Genomic DNA, 20125 nt, shown 5'->3' with positions numbered 1-20125 from the left:
AATTTGACAAGAGAGCTGTATAACAACAAATGTAATCCATAACATTTTTTTCCCCCATGTTTTATAAGAATTAACATAATACACAATTCTGGGGTGCTAATTCATGTTTTACTGCCACTTCCAGGTCTGAACAAGTGTATTGCTGTGGTATAGTGTGTGTGTGTGTGTAGTGTTTGGTGTTTATAGGCAACCTATACATGACAATTTCACTGTATTTTTTCACAGGAAAAAAAAATACATTTTTGCTCTGAACATAATGATGTTTCTACAAACACTGAACTATTTGACATATCTTATGTTTCCAGTCTTTTAATCCAGTAGCATGCCATTGCCATGACATCATGTATGTACATCACCTACTGCAATGACTAAGATTTAAAAATGCTAAATGTTTTCCTCTTCTCTCTTAAGTGTGAATGATGGGCAAAGAAAAGCCCCTCAAATGATCCCTGCACACACAAGCAGTTCAGTTCCCTGATAAGTCTGGAAATTGCAGAAACGTTATGACAAGTTCCTCCTGCCACTTTTGATCTTTGTGATCAGAAAATTATTTTAAGTTGTCTAGGTGCTATGGCAACACCTTGCAGATGCTTCTAACACATTTTTCAGTAAAATAATTACCTCCCAAATTACAATATTTATATGTGGATATAAAGAACATTGGCATAGTTTCTGCACAAAATTCTGAACCTTGGTAAAAGCTGTGCTTTTATTCACATTAACAAACTCAGTCCAGTAGTTACCATTCACCTAATATTTCTTTCTACAAAAGAGGAAACTACAATTCTATCAACATCCATTAACCAACTACCTTTCTCACTTCTAACGATTTTTAATATGTCATTGAAAAAGAAAATATTACCCTTTGCCAGGGAACCCCCAAAGATTATTCTGCTCTAAACAATTGTTCAACATTGAAAAGATCCTACGTCATTTTTAAAACTATGAACATTCTTAAAGTATGGCTGAGTTAGGTCTAGTTTCCCAGTTAAGCTCCAATCTTGCATCACCTCATTTACCTCCATACAGGCCAAGTGATGTCAGCAGGAAACAGGCCAAACACAAGAGTGGGACTTTATGATTCTAATCTGGGATGGAGGCTGTTATTTTACTTATACTTTTCAAAATTTGCATATACTATTTTTCGCTCTAATGTAAGTAAGACTTCACTCACAATGAATAAAACAAAAATAACATTTAAAATACAGAACCTTCCAGACTGCAGATCTGTTGAGGCTGACATAAGAACACATCAACTCTTTAATTTAGCTTCTAACTGAAGCCTCTCTTGCTCCACAGTTTCACTTTATTATGTATTTTAACAGAGTATTTGTGTTGACTCTTGGAGACTTTATTGGTTAAAACTAATTCTGTCGTTTTATTGCAGTGTTTCATTGTTAACGCTGACATGATTCTGTAAAGTACAAGAAATAAAAAATACTGTGAAAATGTATATTGCCAATTACATTACTTATAATGATACTTGGAAACTTATCTTCTTGGCTAGGCATGTATTGCATGGATGCTGCCTTCTTGTCAATAACTGGACTCCACATTCTAATGATAATACACTGAATTGATGATGCATTAATGATAAAGCATTGATAGAGAAAACGCAACCTGTTTATAAATTCTTTGCTCTGAGCACATTTCCTCCATCCACTCATTGGTGATAAGTTTTTTTTAGTCTTTTGGCATGCAGTCAAAAGTCTCCTTACTATATCATTTATAATGATTTATGATCTAACCCTACAAGTTTTCTTTTTTTAGAGTAATCATGTATAAGAGCAACTCATAATTAATCTATATATAGAGATATATTATGGGTGATAGAAATAGAAGCTTCTATATCTGCAGTTGTAGCTATAAGGATTTCAGTCCTACCACTAGTAAGGGGCTTGATGCGGAAGTAGAAGACAAAATGTTTTCATTCTTTCCTCCCAGTGGAAAAAAAAATTAAACATAAAGTACAAAATCTATACATTATCAGTAATCAAAACAGTACATAATGCTTATGCATAAAGAGGTGAAATTCATCTCTCTTCAGCAAACTTACCTACAGCATTTATCCACTCCTGAGAACCTGACTATGCTACTGCTGTTGCACTCGTCTATCATGGTACGTGACTACATCCAAAATTCTTCTGAGTAGCATTTTTTTATCAATTCAACATTACAGAATTGCTTAAACAAAGCAAGCTGGAGTTCTTTACGTTTTGCTTGACTAGAACATTCCAAATTAGCCAAATGACAAAGAACTAGAAGCACTAGCAGCGTGTGTGGAGTCATGTGTTACATCATGCTATCAGGCCTGCAGTCCAGCTGAGAGTAAGATAAAAGCTGCTCGTAAAGTGGATGAGGCAAACTAAATGTCCATGGAAGACAGATATAATCTTTTACCTCCATGACTGTGATAGCACTAATACTGGCCATAAATCACACATATGAGATATATTAATAAGGGAAATCCTCTGTTGATGATTCTAAGGGATTAATTAGGAGCAAGTGAACTGATGAGGTGAATGAAGTGCCTCTAAAACAAAGCTAGAAATCAAAGATAGAATAACCATTTGAATTGCTGCCTCTCTCTGTATAATAAAAAACAGCTGTTCCTGCCAAGGATCAAAAAAATAGATTGCTATCATATTAAACAATGTCAAGACATAGCTGAAATACAACGTAAGATGGATGGCAGATGCTCAAAACATAGAAATCTGCCATAAAGAATGGTGTTTAATAGCATTCCTTGCTCAAAGGTGAGACAAATACTGAGAATTAAATGCTGACAGAGAACAGAGCGTGGTATGCTAGAAGTTCATCCCAGAACATAATAATGAATGCTAACTGTAAGACTCCTTATATATATGTGGCATTGAAAAACTTGCAGACATATATATTCCACCTATACACATGTAAACCAGAGTATAAGCACTATTACGTAATGGATTCTATGTCCTCCACACAATGGTGGTGGTTTAAAGAAATAGACAGGTAGAACTAGGAAGATTAAGTGACCCTCATGTGACAGATGACATCCGTGCTGATGGCAGGAACTAACACTTTCAGGAGCCAGTTCCAGAACAGGAACAAGTGCCCTTTTGATCACCTATTACCTGCCTTGGAGAGTTGCCCCAGAATAGTGCACTAGCCCAGGCAGTGGGCTGGCAATGGACATCAGCAAGACTGTGACATAACAGCAGGTCCACACCATTACATCTCAGCATCATGGGCAGCTCCACCCATTTGCACCTCACTGACCACCCACATCACAAGCATGCCATAGTCCCATCAGAGATGCTGGTGCACGGGCTCATTCCCAGCACCACCACTCAGCCTCTGCCAGGTGTCTGCCACACAGAGGAACTGCCTGTCCCTTGCTGGTGCTGATGTAGTTGGGGATATGGTGCTGATGTAGTTGGGGATATGGATGAGACTTCTACTCAGGGCCATTTCATACTATGAGTTACCCTAAATATAATCCTGATGGAGGGTGGTGTACTGTCCAATAACATAAAAATCATGAAAATCACAAAAAATGCTTACTTGATAAAGCCCCACGAAAACTAGATATATTTTTGATACTTAGATTGCTGCTCCAACATTCTCTCTCTCTTTAAGTGAAAAGATAAGCATCATAAGGACCAAGTACATCTCTTAGTTATACTGTGGTAAGCCTTCAGGAATTCATCCGATTGCACTACCGCTGTTAATAGTACAAATCGAATGTAACATTTTTGAATGTATTAGTAACCATTGGATCAGCATCATTGCCCCAGACTGGTCCTACTAGTCACTCATAGTAGTATACATCCAGAAATGCAAGGATCTTAGCTTACTAGTTAAATCTTTCTTCCAACTTCAGTTAATTAAGTTCCTGTGAAAAAGAAGATAAAAACCCAAACAAACACATGACAGCAGGTATTGCTGGGGTCTTACTGCAGCCAACAAAAATAACAGCAGTTTTACTTTGAGGAAAAGTGTAGTGGAGCTTTGCATTAACAGAGCTAGTTCCACCCAATGTAGACTACTGCTACATTACTGGGAAATTGCTCTTGGGAGGCTGATTTATTTCCCTGATAAATGTAAGCCTGATCACAAAAGATTTTAAGGACTTTATTCTCCCCCCATGCCCCTAAAAGCCAAAAACTCCAAGACTTTCAACTTTATCCATATTTCTACATCTGTACCTATATCCACACACACATACGTTTGCCTTATTTTCTGTCAATGCAAACAAAGTTTAAAAGATCGAATGACTGGTCTGTGTTCATTTTATTAGTCACTAACAGAAACAGTGTTGTTATATGAGATGTTCACACGTCTGGGCCTCCACTTTGAATGCCAGGAGGACTTGGTACTGTCACTTTAGCACAAATTCAAGTTGTCTCCAGCAACCCTTTGGACTTTCTGGGAGTTACACTATTACAGGTGGTGACTCAGAGTGTCCTATAACCCCCATCAACTTGCATCATTTGTATATTTTGTATTACCACTTGTAAAGTTCTGTGGTTTCTGGAAACAGCCAACAGTAGGAACCTGTCTATAAAAATCTGTTAGTCCTTTAAATCAAAGCAATAAATAAAGAATTTCTTGGTAACTGCTCAGTAAAAAATGGAAAAGGTGTATAAGAATTTCCTTCAGATAAAGATATGTGGTTTTGATATAAAGGACATAGGGATCATGCTTGTTTCCAGTTTTGATGTCTAAGATGATACTTTCTTATATGTCATGAAAATCTTTATGATTCAGGGAGATAAGCACTGGAGAGAGTTTTCAGCATACTGTAAGGATGTCACTCCCTGAGATAGGAAATGATCTGTCTATCATATTTTCCAGACTAAATATTTTTCAAAACTAGAGGAAAATCTACTTTAGCTTCTACCTTCAAAATGCTGTGTTCATAAATAAAATCTATCCAATTTCATTTCTCTCTCTTTTAAAAGTACTCAGATTGTGCCATCTTTACTTAGGATGAAGTGCAGCTTACTTCATTAATAGTGCCAGTTAGTTTCCACAGAGTCAAATACAATACAAGTAAGACAGATTATATTGCCTGTCCTCGGATGCACTTTCTTCTGTAACTTCTTTCCCTCTTTTGAAATGCAAGGTGTGAATGCAAAACAATTGCTGAATGGGCTATTTTGTATCCTAACAAAATATAACCAGTGACAGTCAAGTTTTATGGTATAAAAGGAAAATAAATAAAAGAAGCATGCAGTACTTGGAATGGAATGAACTGTAGAGAGACAGGGAAAGGAAATTATCCTTTAGGGATCTACCAAGTGGACTGTTACACTCTAAGTATTTCATAATATTTCTGGGGAGAAAAAAAAAATATATTCTTCCAGTCATTTTACTGGCATCTTATCTTTCCAATGAAATTTTAATAACGAATGTAGTTTCTTCAATATGCTACAGTCAATTCCATGGGCATAAGTCATTCCTATTTTAAATTCCATGTCTTCTAACAAGATTTTTAATATATCTACTTATGGGAAACTAAGATGAACAACAGTTCAGATCATAAATTTAAGTTATTGTCTCATCATCAGCTTCAATGCAGTGACAACAATTTACATCACTGATAGTTGTGTCCATGTTATTCATTGTTTCATTATATGTGGTAGGGAAAAAGGGATGTTTCCCAATTGACTAATGTTTTTAGTAGCCTCCTTTGTTTATATTTTTTCAGGGTTCCCAAAAGTCTTCAGATTTAGCTGCCAAAAATTGAAACCAAGCTGATAGTATAATCAGCCACTGTTCCAAGTCCAGATCCCTCTCAGTATCTGCTTAGGAAAAGGTAAATAAACCAACTGAAAACAGAGCTGAAATTACTAAGATGAAGGACCAGAAGCAAGAGTGCCAGCTGTGGATACCCACTGTAAAAATATTTAGACATAAACAAAAGCCTACCTCTCATTTCTCCCCACCTGCTTAAAAGGTAGTCAAGACTTTCTGAAATGCTGATGTGATGCTGTGGTAAGACACTTGTATGTACGCTGATGATAATATAGCAGTTAGAAATTCAGAAATGCTACCAATACATTAACACATCTGAAACATTTTAGGAGTTCATTGTACTTTCACACTGGTTAGACAATCTTACTTTTGTCCCTGCCATATCTGGCAGTTGTACAGCCCATTTCCATGTTAGTGTCCACTGTGTCATTTGTACAGGCGAATAGCCGGTCATACCAAATAATTAATCATGAAGATATCTCTATTCCAAATAACTTTTTCTTTGCTAATTTCCTTTATACACAGTGGATTTAAGCTAAAGGAAATTAGATGACCTTCATATATACCTATATATATGTATGTGTATACATATATCTGCTGAAGACTATTTAGTCAATGTTCATATTGAGATGATCAAACACAGATGCCTCAGCTTTCAAACGTGCTTCCAAATGTCATTTAGATTTATTTTTTTTTCTTCTGAACACCAAAATTCCAGCATCTCTTGTTTTGATTTGTTCATAAATATAAAGTAGCTACAAATAAATTAAAATCTTTTTAGGCAGGATTTTTTTCTAAATATGATTCAGGGAATAAAAAATATTCCTGTATTAATCCAATATTACAAATATTCCATGTCCCATAAGGATGACCAGTTAAATCATGTAACCATTATTTACTCAATAAAAACTGTACTCTAAGGATATTAAACATCAAGAATATTTTTAATTAGTTTCTTATCATCTTTTCCAGGAAAGGGACATGGGTTAAGTGATTATAACTTAAGAATTTGTTAAATAAAATTCCTTGATAATACATACTAACAAGCTAATACTAACTGCTAGTTTGCTTTTAAAAGAGATTACCTATAGACCTTTGCATATGCAAACTCCTGTGTATTCACTTACTGCTTTCTATTAGCTACGGGCTGGTTTCACAATATACACCTATTGCTTAGTAGTTTTGCAGAGTTTTGCTCAGAAATACATAGAGATGTTATAGTCTATATTCTGAACTTTTTACAGTGAAGTAGGAAAGTCAAAGGGAAATAAAGCATTATAAGATAAACATATCAGCAAGATGATCTCTGTTGCACAGCTTCCTCCTTTTAAATACAAATTTCCTTCTGAGAATTCAGTATCTATTTCTGGTCTTAGGCCAAATTTCTGTCAGCGGGAACACTATTGAGAAAGGCTGCTGAAGGCAAGAGAGATATTAAATATCTAGAATTTTGATTATATGGACATTTCCACTTGAGGCAGTCAAAACATTTATAGCCATGGGGTGGAATGCTGTTATAGATTAAAAGCTGATTATGTCATATGAAAAACAAAGTACAAATAAATAGCCAGTTTTCAAAATGGAAAAAGTTTAGAATGGAGGTGTTCCAAGCCCCAGTACAGGCACAAAGATCATTTGATATGCTAACAGAGATTTAAAAGCCATGATCACCGTCATGACAGTATATACTAGCAAACCCATGGAGGCTGTCATAAGAACAAGCCTAAGAAATAACAATAAACACAACACTCTGGGTAAATAGTTGATGTGGTGAACCATGAAAGTTGCCAGTACACGAGAAAAGTTTAAAATTCTTAAGTATTAATCAACCACATTTAGAGTTTCAGGAAGAAAATAATCTAAAACACCAACAGGTACCTAAATAAAACAGTCAGCTCATTCTCTGTCAAAATCAGAAGGACAAGCATGATACTAATCTGCATGGGAGTGTGGGGATAAAGGGGAAGGAAAGTATGCAATACAGTAATGATCTTTTTTTTTTTCCCTTAAATTAATTTCTTTTGATCCGAACACCTCCAGTGTACATTATGAGAATAAGAAAGGATCCTGAAAGATCATTATTGTGGGCTTATGAATACTCTCTGTGTCTAAACACTTTGTGGGTGGTTGGATTATGTATACATGCAGGAGTAGAGCAAAATGTTCTCTCCTCTGCAACACAGTTTAAAGGTATTACAGTTCTTTATCAGTTTTTAAAAGTGTATTTTATACATTTTGCAACACTATACAAGGCTAAGACAAATGTTAAAATGAACCAGTTTCCATGGGCTTATGATTATTTGGGAAAAAGTAAAGGGAGGTAGAAAGAGATATAACCAAAGAATGAGAAAACCATGTTTTCAAAATGAAAACTAAAATCCAAATACTGCTCCTTCTTGATCTCTGCTGCAACACAAGATAGGGGATAATTGTTTTCTGTAATGAATGTAAACATCTCTGAGCTCGAGATAACTTTGGTTACAAGGATGTTTTCAACAACACTGAAGGACAATACCACCTTAAAAACTAGCCAACAAATATATCCTAAGTATCAATCATCAATGTCACTAAGTATCAGATGTCACTCTCATAACAGTATCTTAACAGGTTACACTGATACCATCCTATACCAAAAGACACCAAATAAAATGGAGGTATAACCAGCAGAGGAAAAGTAGCTATTTACTAACTGACAACAATCTTCTAAAAAATCAGACAAAATTAATAGTAAAATACTGGAAAAGATACTGAACTGTAGATAAATATTCTCATATCTTCTTGGCCAATTCTAAATTGAGAGATTTATGATTTTATATCAGAGAAAAAAAGGGTTATAGTGTTTAAATTTCACTTATTAGTAGCATGGATAGGAGATGTTCTGAATTACTGAAATCTGACAAAGCTAGACACCTGCTTAGAATTTTTGTATCCATAGCCAATAAACATATTTCATCACTATGGTTGCAAAAACAAATACTGAAAAGCAAAATGTGGTTAACTGAAATAAAATTATTGAGAAATAGAATGACACACTGTCTGAATCAGATTAGCCACCAAAATATTTGAGCAAAAGTGGATTAAACTGGATGAAATGATGGAGTTCACTGTCTTAACTGTTCTAGCAAGATACATTTTCTTCTAAATCTAAACTGCAGGACCTGGAAGTAATTCCTACTCCCTTGATCAGGGAATACAGTCCTGTCACATTCCAACTGCCACATCAGAGCAAGACCCTGTTATGAATCACCCCCCTACTGTAACTTCATTTCCATAGAAAGGAAACCTAGACATGTGGGTGAACCACATGCGACATGAACAAGTGAACCGCAGCTTTATGAAATTCATCTATTCTTCATACTTCTCTTTCATTCCTCTTCATTTTCTCTTAGTGAGGCCCTTAACATTTACAAAAAAAATAACTCAGATGGTCAAGAATAATGTTACTGTACAATTGAAACCAACAAGCAGTAAGGCAACTTGTTTAGATGCTGCATGTTTGCACACACTGGAGTGTTGTTGAAATAATTTTTGTTTTGTAGATCTATTTTTTTTCATTGATGGAAGGGACACTGTGTAATAAATTTAACCTACTGACAATAAACTCTTGTTCCCTATTCACTGGTGGGCCACAGGTTGAAAACTACTGGAACAGAATCTTATTTTTGCATGTTACGCTGTAATTTACAATTAACCTGAGGAGCATGTTGGACCTGCAGTACTTGACAGGAATTTCACCATTGACTGCAGTTTTATGGAGAGTCAGATGTTTTCTTTGGGGGACAAATAATTCAAGAGTCAAGGAAAGTTAAGTTTGAATAATATGTATGTTTTGAGTCTGATCCAAAGCACACTGATTGTCAGAGGGAGTATTTGCCCACATATTCCTCTACTAGCAAAGATAACTTTTATAAGAACCAATCATTTTAATGACTTAGAATATAAATGGATATTATGAGGTCATAAAGGTATTTCCTTTCCCTCTCCTGCAAAACTATCGCTCTTGCATTGCACAGCACTACATATTTAGAACTAGACAGACTACTCACAGAGGTATGTTGCTATTCACTATAACCTACAATGGCAGAATTCAGTCTTATATGGGTAGTTATTATAATTATGTCTCCATATCATCTTTCTGTAAATATTTAGCTATGCAACACCACCAGAGGCAATATACCAGTTTACATGGATCATTGAGTTGTTCTGGCATGCGCATTCTTACACTATGTTCTTATTTACAATTATCAGTCAAGAAAACTATCACTAAGTTATGCATAATTTTTAATGGATGTTCTCTTCACATAATTTATCATGAGTCAGTCCCTCCGTATCTTTCATATCATTTAGCATATTGTTCTGAAATAAACTGTGAATAGCTATTTTCTGAATAACTGACTGTTATCCTGCTGATTTAGTTCTAGCTGAGGGAACCCACACCTGGTCAAGCCTGACCAGTGCTTTTACAGGACAACATGTTACAAGCTGCTTTCATCAGGTAATCCCATACCATCACCTGTGACTGAGGCACTGCCCTACTGAAGTCACTGTTCGCTTAGACCATCCCTGGCTGAAGACATTCTTGTTTTGTCTATATATTGCCTCCATGTGGAGTCAGACTTCAGACAGCGCATCTGCCTGGGTCTCAGTGACTAGGAACTGATGCCAGGTTCCACTGAGTACAGATATTAGTTATATATATGGATGTAAAAATCAAACAGATATTCAAAGCAACTCACAGCTCCCTTTGTGCAGGTGTTTCATCACCCTCCAGTTCCAGCTAGAAGAGTAGAGGAAATGTCAGGCTAAACTATGCAGTGAAACATGCCTTTTGGGTGCTCCTAGAGTGCTGTCTTGACAAAGACACCTCTTTCCTCCCTCCATTTAGAAACATGATCTGCTCAGAATTTACTTGTCAGCTATACTGACTATGCATCTACCGTAGCTAGGCCACCATTGTCAATGTCTTACTCGACATGTAATCAACACACCAAAAAACTTCAACCCTGGCCAGAATTCCTCTCCTCTGGCTCTGCACATGTGTGTGAGGGAACTTCTCCATCTGGCAGGAGTATTTTTTGCACAACGTGAGAGTCTCATAACCCTACAGCAGCACAGGAACATAGCAACTTCATTTTTCTTTAGTTTAGTGAGCTCTCTCATTGACCACATAGGCCTGTCAAGGCCACATGAGCTTCCTGACTGCAAGCATTTCCAACAACCTCCCAGTATTGGATGTGCTGTTCAAAAGATTTCTCACTGAAGTAATTAATGAATGAACAGAATTTAAGTTTCAGCAGATCACATGAAAGGAAGAGTCTTTTTTAGAAAGTAGTTCATGACATGTTTTCCAAACTGATAATTTTATCCAGAATCAACCTACCAGCAGCTGAAGATCCAACTTAGTGCAGGCTGCCAGTGAGCATGGACACCTCATGTAATCTGTTTAGTAGCATCAAACCTGCTGCACAGGCCAAAAAGATTATAAAAGGATTCTGAAGCACTAAAGAGAATCCTGGTGCCCTCCTTTGAGACCATAATAGTTATACAATGTACTGTACATACATGCTTATATAATATAAATAGATAAGTTTGTACCTTCTCTTGTAAATAGAATCTCTGCACATTAATGTAAAGGGTAATTAAAATTCCCTCAGACACTTCAAATGAAAGGAAAAGAAAATAGTAGTAAACCAGGTTATTTTATTAACCTCAGATAGATCCCACTGTTCCAAGATAAACAAAACAGGTAGCTTTAATGGAAGTATAGCTTTAATGGAAGTAATTCAGAGGAGGATATAAAAGAAATTGTGCTATACTATTGTTCAGAATATGACATCTCCCTTCAAGGATTTATTTGCATTTCAATAACAAAAGGTTGATAATTGAAACAAAATGCAATTTAGTGCATCATCACTGGTAAAATGTATCCTTTGAGGATCCTTTCCAAGTGGCATAGTTTGAAATGGAGAACTTTATTCTTCCTTAAAAACTCTAATACTTCCCTGTATTTGTTCATTGCAAATCAGAAAGAGCTTTAAACCATTATCAGCAACAAATCTAAGAGGTCAAAACTTAATTTTAATGTTAATCAAGGTATCAAAATATCAATGGTTGTTTCCATATCATAGGAGATGCAAAAGTAACATCAAGACTTGGGTAGCATTCCATTCACAGTAATCTATGTAATTATGTTATATATTAGTAGGTTAGTTTTAAGTTGGAAAATGCAAATAATCAAAGCCTCAGAGAATTAGGAATCTTATGTAATTTCAAAGGCAGTCCCCAGCTGAAACAAGAAATATTAATTATATTGACATATGTCATTTGTAGGAACTGCTAAGCAACATAACTTCTTATTTTATGCATTATCTATATACACATGAAAGTTCAATATGCTTTTTATGTGTGGTCATGTCTTCTTCCTTCAGTGACTTATGACCTCAGCCAAAGCAGGTTTTCACATCATCACACTTTTACCCACTGTGGGTTTATCACCAAATAAGCAATAATAAAAAGTATGATAAGATTGTCCAATGAGACTTCTAGGAGCATATAAATACACTGTCTTGATTCGTGAAAGAATAATTTAATTATCTAAGCATATATTTTATTATTATTCACATTAAAAGTATACTTAGGGACTCTAACAAGAACAAGGCCTCATTATGCTAAAAACTCTACATACAAAATCAGAAAGTGACCCTAAGTTAAACTGAATAAAGTTTATATCCTCAGTCATGCAAACAGAGCTCACTACAGGATGAAAATGTTCATTACTTTTCATCTTTAAAATGCCTTTAAAAAATTTTCTCTAAATGCAAGGTGCTGCCAGATCACAGTGCACCACTGAGATGTAAAAAAAAAAAAAAAAAAAAAAAGAAAAAGAAAAAAAAAACCCAAGCAAAAAACAACCTTTATTCAAGAATAAAAATTCTCAAAATATTATTTTAATTTGGAAATCATTAAATACATAAAGTTATTATTGAACAACTGTTCTGAAGTCCAGGTTAGAATGTAGAGTTAATCAACTAAAGATTTCAGAGGAAATTTCATGGAAGCCTGTGCTTAGTTTAAAGTATATGGAACCTACTGAAGCCAGCAAAATTACTTTTTTGAAAAGATGTTATATGTGCGCTTAGGTGTTTTTCTGGATCTGTGCCTAAATCAGGAGCTTCTCCTTCAGAAATTATTTTTTCAAAATATATTGTATTTATGTATATTTATATTTAGATTAGTACTCATATTGTTTGTTTGTTCGTTCATTTGTTTGTGTTTGTTTGTTTGTTTGAAATCAATCTCTCCACAAAATGTCAGCCTTCACTGATAAACCCACCAAACACTAAAGAGAAGAAATAAGACAGAGCAAAGTGAGAAGACTTTGGAGCTTCTTCAGAAAGGACATAAATGGAGGAGGGGTCAGGGACCGACAAATTGAAGTTGAGGGTGGTAACAGTTTCAGCAATGCATGTGTGTCCAGTTAATAATTCCATTTCATTTTATGGACACCAAGCTTGTAAAAGGCAAAGTGAATTAGACCCTCCATTTGTTCATAAATGGCTGGAGTGTAGGAAATAGCCCAGAAAGTATGGAAAAAGCAATCAAAGGGCCATTAGCAGTGAATGGCACTCTCCTGCCTAAAAAATGGGGGAACCGCCAATGGGGGAGTCTGCCAGTCTTGGCCACTGACTGAGCTGTGGCTTCAAGAAAATGTGTTTTAAGGACAAAGCAGGATGGGAGTGACAAACTCTTTGTTTAAACTCCTTGTTTGCCCATCTATGTGGAAGACCTGTGGTTTCCTGCAACTACAAGGGAAAGAGGCAAAGTGAGTGAAGACAATCCTTGGCAGCATGAGAAGAAGAAATAGAAAATAAGGATTAATTCACCTCAGCATACACCAATGGTTAGACAAATTCTGCTGTCTTGTGCACATGTCTAAAAAATATGTTGAATAACAGTTTTAGCTAAAAAAAGGGGGGGAAAAAACCCAAACACAACACTAAGAAATATCCCAAAACCCACAAAAGGAAATTGAGGGTTGGAGAAGATGCCTTACAAAGAGAAAGTGAGAAGCTCTCTCTACTATTTTCCAAACAGGAAGATAACTTGCAATGTATTAGTATGCGAAGAAAATACTAAATGCACTGAAAAGCTTTTTAATCTAGTGAGGAAAGATCTAATTAAAACCAGTAGCTGTGCATTGAAACCAGACATTGAAACCGAGGCAGGGAAGCATCTCAGCAGTGAGACGATTTCATAACAGAGGTGACGCATTCTCTGTCTGTTAATGACATCAGACCAAGACTGGATTTCATTGTGCACTCAAAATGATGTAAAGGTGTACATAAATTACAGTTGATGAAATATGGTATAAACCCCCAAAATCTTCTGACCCTACAGTCTATGATTTCAAATATAAAATCATCTTACTGAAAAGAAACCCTTTCTGCTTTATGTAAACTGACACATTCCACCACTGTTGGAATTATTTTTTTTAAATTAAATTAAAGAATGCATGTTGTGGATTCAAAAAATCATACAGTCTTTTTGATCTTTTATTTGTGTCTAGTATTAGAGAACAAGAACAAGGAAAGTTATGTAATTTCTCTAGGACACATAACTGAGCCTTTCCCTGCTCAGTTGTACCTGGATGCTGTATATCTCAGCTTCCTCAGATTATGTCAACCTCTCAACCAAATTCCATTACCATTCCGTAATGAATGAACAGGTTTTTAGCCTGTAGTATGAGATCACAGTTTTCTCCTAACTTTAAAACTGCTATAAATTACCCACGAGCACCAAGACTGTTTGTTTTTCAGTAGATGTGTTCATCCTTAAAGAATGTCTAAGAGCTATAAATAACACTTAACCACTTCATGATTGAACTGGTGGAATGAAAGCCAGAAGTCAAAAGCCAAATGCTTTAGCTATACACCATAAGCATTACTTTAAAGAAAATAAACTTCACGTACTTTAAAACTTAAGGCACACAGGCTCAAAGACATACCACGAAAAATCTAGCGTGAGGACAACCTCTTTTGGTATATCAGAAGTTTTTGGAAAATGCAGGCCAAATTCCACAATGTTTAAATGGGTGAAAGTGTATTGATTTTCACAGATATTTATCTTTTTGTACCAGCAAAGAGGCTAGCCATAGGGTATCACAAGGCTCTTGAGTTGAATACATCTCAGGACATCTCTTTGGCCTTTGCTGTCCCACCAGAAGACATGAGCATCCCCAGTATGCCCAGAGCTCACTGCACTAGCAGCCTATTATAATAGTTATTGAACAGCTTTCAGTCAATAGCTGAGACTGGCAATCACTTATCTCACCTGTTTAAGATCAAAGAGGCTGATTTTGACTGAGAAGGGTGAGACGGCCCCCACTTTAGTGGTTTAGCTGGCCTTGTCAGAGAGATAGTGACTTCTTACAGGATGATGTTAAATCCCAACAAATGCAACGAACCGAGAGAAGTCATGCTCATAAAGTCAGAGTTTCGGGACACAGGTAAAACAAACCCAAATAAGATTATAAGACTAGGTGATTTCATGATGTTGTATCTAGGAGGTATATATTGGCAATTTAAAGATTCTGAGGTCCCAGGTTAGTACCTTATTCTCATTTATCTCTGAATTATAGGAGTGCTGAGAGGCCAGGTTTAAGCATGATTTTGTTGATTAGGTACTCTACCAACACCCAGCAAGCAAACAGTCCCTGCACTGAAGAGTTTACACTCTGAATTAAAACAGGAACAGAATGGAAGCAGCCAGGAAAACCAGGCAGGGGAGGATAGAAGTTATTTACATGAATCAGCTCTGGAAGGAGTTAGCCAATACATAAAAGCAGAAAGATTTCATACTCCCTGAAAGTACCAGATAGTGCCAGGTCCAAACCAAAGCAGTAAATACATTTGTTCAGCACTTTGAGATCTAAACATGAGATTTAGATCTAGGCTATGGGGTGTTGTTTGGTTGTTTTTTTCTTCAGAATAAACCTGAGTCAGTATCCAAAACCAATATAAAATACCCATCACTACAATCCTTTAGAAAAACCCAACCACCACCACTCCCCCCAAAAAAATCTTTTTTTGTGAAGACAGACAAAAGCAGGATGTTCTTACCTTTAAAAGTAATGGGAAAATACAGTTTACTGCTATCTAACTGCATTACAAACAGGTGATGCCCCATAGATCACCCTTCTCAGTTGCATCACACTGTGTGCACAGCACACTGCTGAAGAATGGTTATCCCTCCCAGCACAGGTCTGAGATGGTACATAAAGGTTACCGCTGGTGAGATACTTTCCTTGGCTAGGTGAACATAGGATGATGTTAAATTTTATTGTTTCTTTGGCCTTGTACTCGATCTGTTAGGTAGAATAACTTTAACTGATCAATAAATGTACATTTTTGTTAACTAATTTTCCATTTCTTTTAGGGGGATTGCATACATATAATTATTTCCCTGAAAAAAAAGCTCTTTGTGAAAAGAGGTGTTGCAGTGTCACAGATCCTACATTCACAGCTTGTACAGAAGACAGAAGTCATAACCTAGAAAATGTTTTCATTCAGCCATTTCTTACAGTACTAGGAGACTCAGAAAGTATAAATTAAAACTGATAAATTTTGAGAAAGCATTTTTAATTGCTGGGCAGAGGGTTTTTTTCTGTTGCTTTAAAAAATCTATTTTTTTCTGAAAACTTTGATCAGCTAGACAATTTTTCTTATAAACAGAAAACAACATTAACTACACTATGGTGACCATTCGGTCATAATTCAAACATTCCACACACCTCCCATACAATGTACCTGCATTATGTTTTCACATCGCTTGTGTGAAGTTTTACATATACATACACAAACCGAGAGACACATATAAAACAAAATTTACAGAGGCTGCAGTTTTTCATGGAAATATACCATGTACCAAGATAAGCTAAGAGTTCTGGTTTCTTGTAAAAATGTTGGAAACAACTTTTTTGCCTGACCATCATGGAAAAAAATCTAACTGAGGTGTTGCAGTTTGAATTTTGTTGTATTTCTTTTTTTGGCTTTCTGAAGTGAGGGAACAGGTTTAAATAAACATTTTGATTTGGGTTCTGCAAGGTCTTAGAAAGGGGTAGTGTATGAACACTGACGTATTTGGACTTTACGTAAAGATACTTTGCCATTTTTGAAGCCAGATCTAACCTTTGTATCAACAAATCATACACAAAAACTTCAGTCTAAGCCTCAAGGTATGAAAACATATACTTAAAGAGATCCTTTGTATTTGGTTTTAAAAATACACTCATTTACAAGCAGATTTTGAATGTCTGCCACCAACTAAGAAAATAACCTTTTAATTTATTTTTAATTTTCTTAAAGATGGGTCTCTTTTAGCAATCTATAATAATCATATAGTATATAAAATAACTTAAAATCACATATACTATAGGGTCTGTCTAAAATCCACAAAAGCATTTACAGTTAAGCATGGACTTAATATCCTTTTGAAGGGCTTCATGGCATTTATACTGTATTTTACATGAAAATAAATTTTACAGGTCATACAAACAAGTTAAGCAAATTAATAGGATGTAATTTAGATATCCAGTGATTTCAGTCACATGAGTTTAATTCAAACTGATATTGTTTGATGCATATCTTATTACAGGCACTTCTGAAGACGAATGTTTGCTGCTTTAAGTCTCTGTTAAAGTAACAGCCCATGGAAACTGAAGGAGGTCAGGTGCTCCAAAATTATCACCAATTTTTCTGTATCATAGTGTTTAGCTTACACCCTTATGATGATAAAAGGGCAATCTTTACATTCCTTCTATTGGTGCATCATCCCGTGTCTGTATGTGGTCTTCATTTATGCTCTTACCGTCCCGCCCCACCCGACCCCCCCCACCCCCCTCCCTTCTTCATGGTCACTTCAAAGCCTATTGCCCCTTTCTTTGTGTGAGACCTAAGGACTATAACTCTGTGTGGCTGTTGTACTTAGCAGGGGAAGATGTGACCATCTTTCTTGCTCTACACAGAAATCTGGATCATTTCATCAAAATGGGTAAACAACTATTCATGAAGTAAAAAAAAAAAAAAAAGGACAAGTTATAAATCAAGCCCTGTCTTCTGCTTATGAAAGAACATCTTTATTTCAGTATTGGTAAATCTTCTATTCCTAATCACAGGAAACAAAAATATCTGCAGAAAATCGTAATGAAAATTAAAAGGTTCTACAACATTCATATTTACCCTGTGTGGGTTGTTGTTTTTTTTTTTTTTCCACCTACTGAATGATGAAATACACATCTGTGGGCAGTGGCAGTACCACGTAACAGAAGCCACCTCCTTTCACCTGCTCTCAGAGCAGAGGTTCTCAAAAAATGAGAGCCTAAATGATAATAAAATCCACAAATTCCACTTTGTCTATAACATGACACTTGCCAAGTGTGGCTGTGCACATTTACAACTTAAAACTGATGTGTAGTAATTGCCTTTTGAAAATCCCAAGGACATTTTTACTTTTTTTTTTGTACTGGGGAGACCTCCTGCTTCTGCAAACATATTTTGGGAATGAGAGCAACCTTTTCAAGATCAACATAAGTAGGCATGAAAACAGATCAGCATCAATTCTAATGCAAAAGTGTATCCTTAATCTTCAGGTTTTATTTTTTTTCAGATTTTCATACATCCTTATTATAACACTTGCATTAATTCCTATGTATAAAAATGGGAACCCTGGTCCTACATGCAAGATTTATCACTGTAAACAGCTTATGCAACTCTGCAATGCTGTCAGACCTTTTTTTTGTCTGACTGTACAAGTATGTTGCTACATGCAACCACAAATATTTGAGCTTTCAGAGTAAATATTTTCTTATTAATGAACATTTTCAGAATTCAAAAGTAGCAGCCCAACAAAAAACTAATGAACTCCAGAAAAGCAGGTATCCCAAAAATGATGACTCAATATGACAAAGGTTGATGAACAAAGTAATATTAGCAACAAAACATCTAAATTCTGCCTCTGATATCACTGGATTTCAGAGAAACACATGAAATCAGCAAAGCCTCAGTGTCTGGCTGCATGAACAGCCTCTAACATATTTACATCAGCTTTTTCTCACCTGTGCAGCACAGTGCTTCACTTGGAAAAGCTGGGTTTGAAAAAAAAGCTGGCTGAAATGCAAGAATAATCACATACAATTCAAGAAATACCCCTATAGTTGGAAACATATGTATGTTAATATTCCCTTTGTCTAGAATCAGATGTGGTTTCACGGCTTCAATTCTGGATTGCATTGCTCTCTGGAAAAAATGGATGATTTCATTATTCCTAGATTTATATAGCTTCTATCTCTTCAAGGGAGTGCTGGCAGCAATGTGGCGAGTCTGCATTTGAAACTCTTGTCATCGACTATCAGTTATTCTAAAATTTATTAGATGGTTTTCGGTGGATACTGATCCAAAACCTAGAAAAGTCTATGGAAAAAAAATCCCGTTCAATTTAATAAGGTTCTTTTGATTGGGCTCTAGCATAGGATATTCTGTAATAAGAAGTGGGCAAAAACTCCACACTTAGTGAAAAGGAAGCTGGAATCTTCAAGTCTGCCTACCTCCCTTGGCTAGAGAGGGCTTTATCACTGGGTTACGTATGGTGAAATCACCTTCTGAGAGGAAATGGAATACAACCTAATGAAAAGGAGACACACATCTGCATTTATAGAAACTGTCACTGAGTGCAAAACACTCATATTTCTGCTGAAAAAAAATAATATTTGCATGTTGTCGTTGAACAAAGTGGACTAGATTCTGCAAACTGGTGATCTGAAACAGGAATTATGTGGAATCTGGGGTTTCACTGGGGGGGAGCAAGATATCGCTATGAATGAATGAAACAGATTAGTAGATCACTATGCAGTTGGAAAGGTGGTTTGGGTGGTAAATTGTCCATGCTGACTGGGGAACTTTTACAAAGGCAAGGAGAATAAAGCAGAGGAGAGACAGAGATTTTACAGTTGCAAAAAACCAAAAGCTTTACTATTGTAAGATGAAAACTTTTTTTTTTTTTTTCTTTTTTTTTTAGGGATTAATAAAATGCTTTCCAAATCAATGGAAAAGAATTTGTAATGATCTCTCCATCCATGGAAGCTGGAAAGTTTTAAAGTTATGCTAGGCCAAATAAGTGATTTCATGAAAACTGAAAGCATGGAAATATATACAATTTTGTCTAAGTGCTACAGATGAATATAAAATATAGAAATTCATGTCATTATTAAAACAAAATATTTTAGTGAGCCTTACTGTGCTGAAAAAATTGTCTCAGTTTTTTAAATAGACCGTCTTTTCCAGCAGAAAGTCTTTTCCACCAAGGACTTGACTGACCAAAATTTTCCTGAGAC

The 20125-nt window shown here is 35.8% G+C and overlaps 1 long non-coding RNA gene across 2 annotated transcripts in view; it reads right to left on the bottom strand.

Moving 5' to 3' along the window:
- Positions 1-20125, bottom strand: part of LOC308059358 — a 186677-nt gene that overhangs the window by 56097 nt on the left and 110455 nt on the right. For both annotated transcript variants that reach the window (XR_013926214.1, XR_013926215.1), the window contains exon 1: positions 1-20125. This exon is cut by the window's left edge; it is cut by the window's right edge and continues 110455 nt beyond it. This is a non-coding gene — a long non-coding RNA (uncharacterized lncRNA).

Source organism: Falco punctatus, assembly GCF_963210335.1.
Source record: "Falco punctatus genome assembly, chromosome: 2".
Taxonomy (NCBI): domain Eukaryota; kingdom Metazoa; phylum Chordata; class Aves; order Falconiformes; family Falconidae; genus Falco; species Falco punctatus.
The sequence above is the reverse complement of the archived record's forward strand: the minus strand, read 5'-3'. Positions and strand labels throughout refer to the sequence as shown.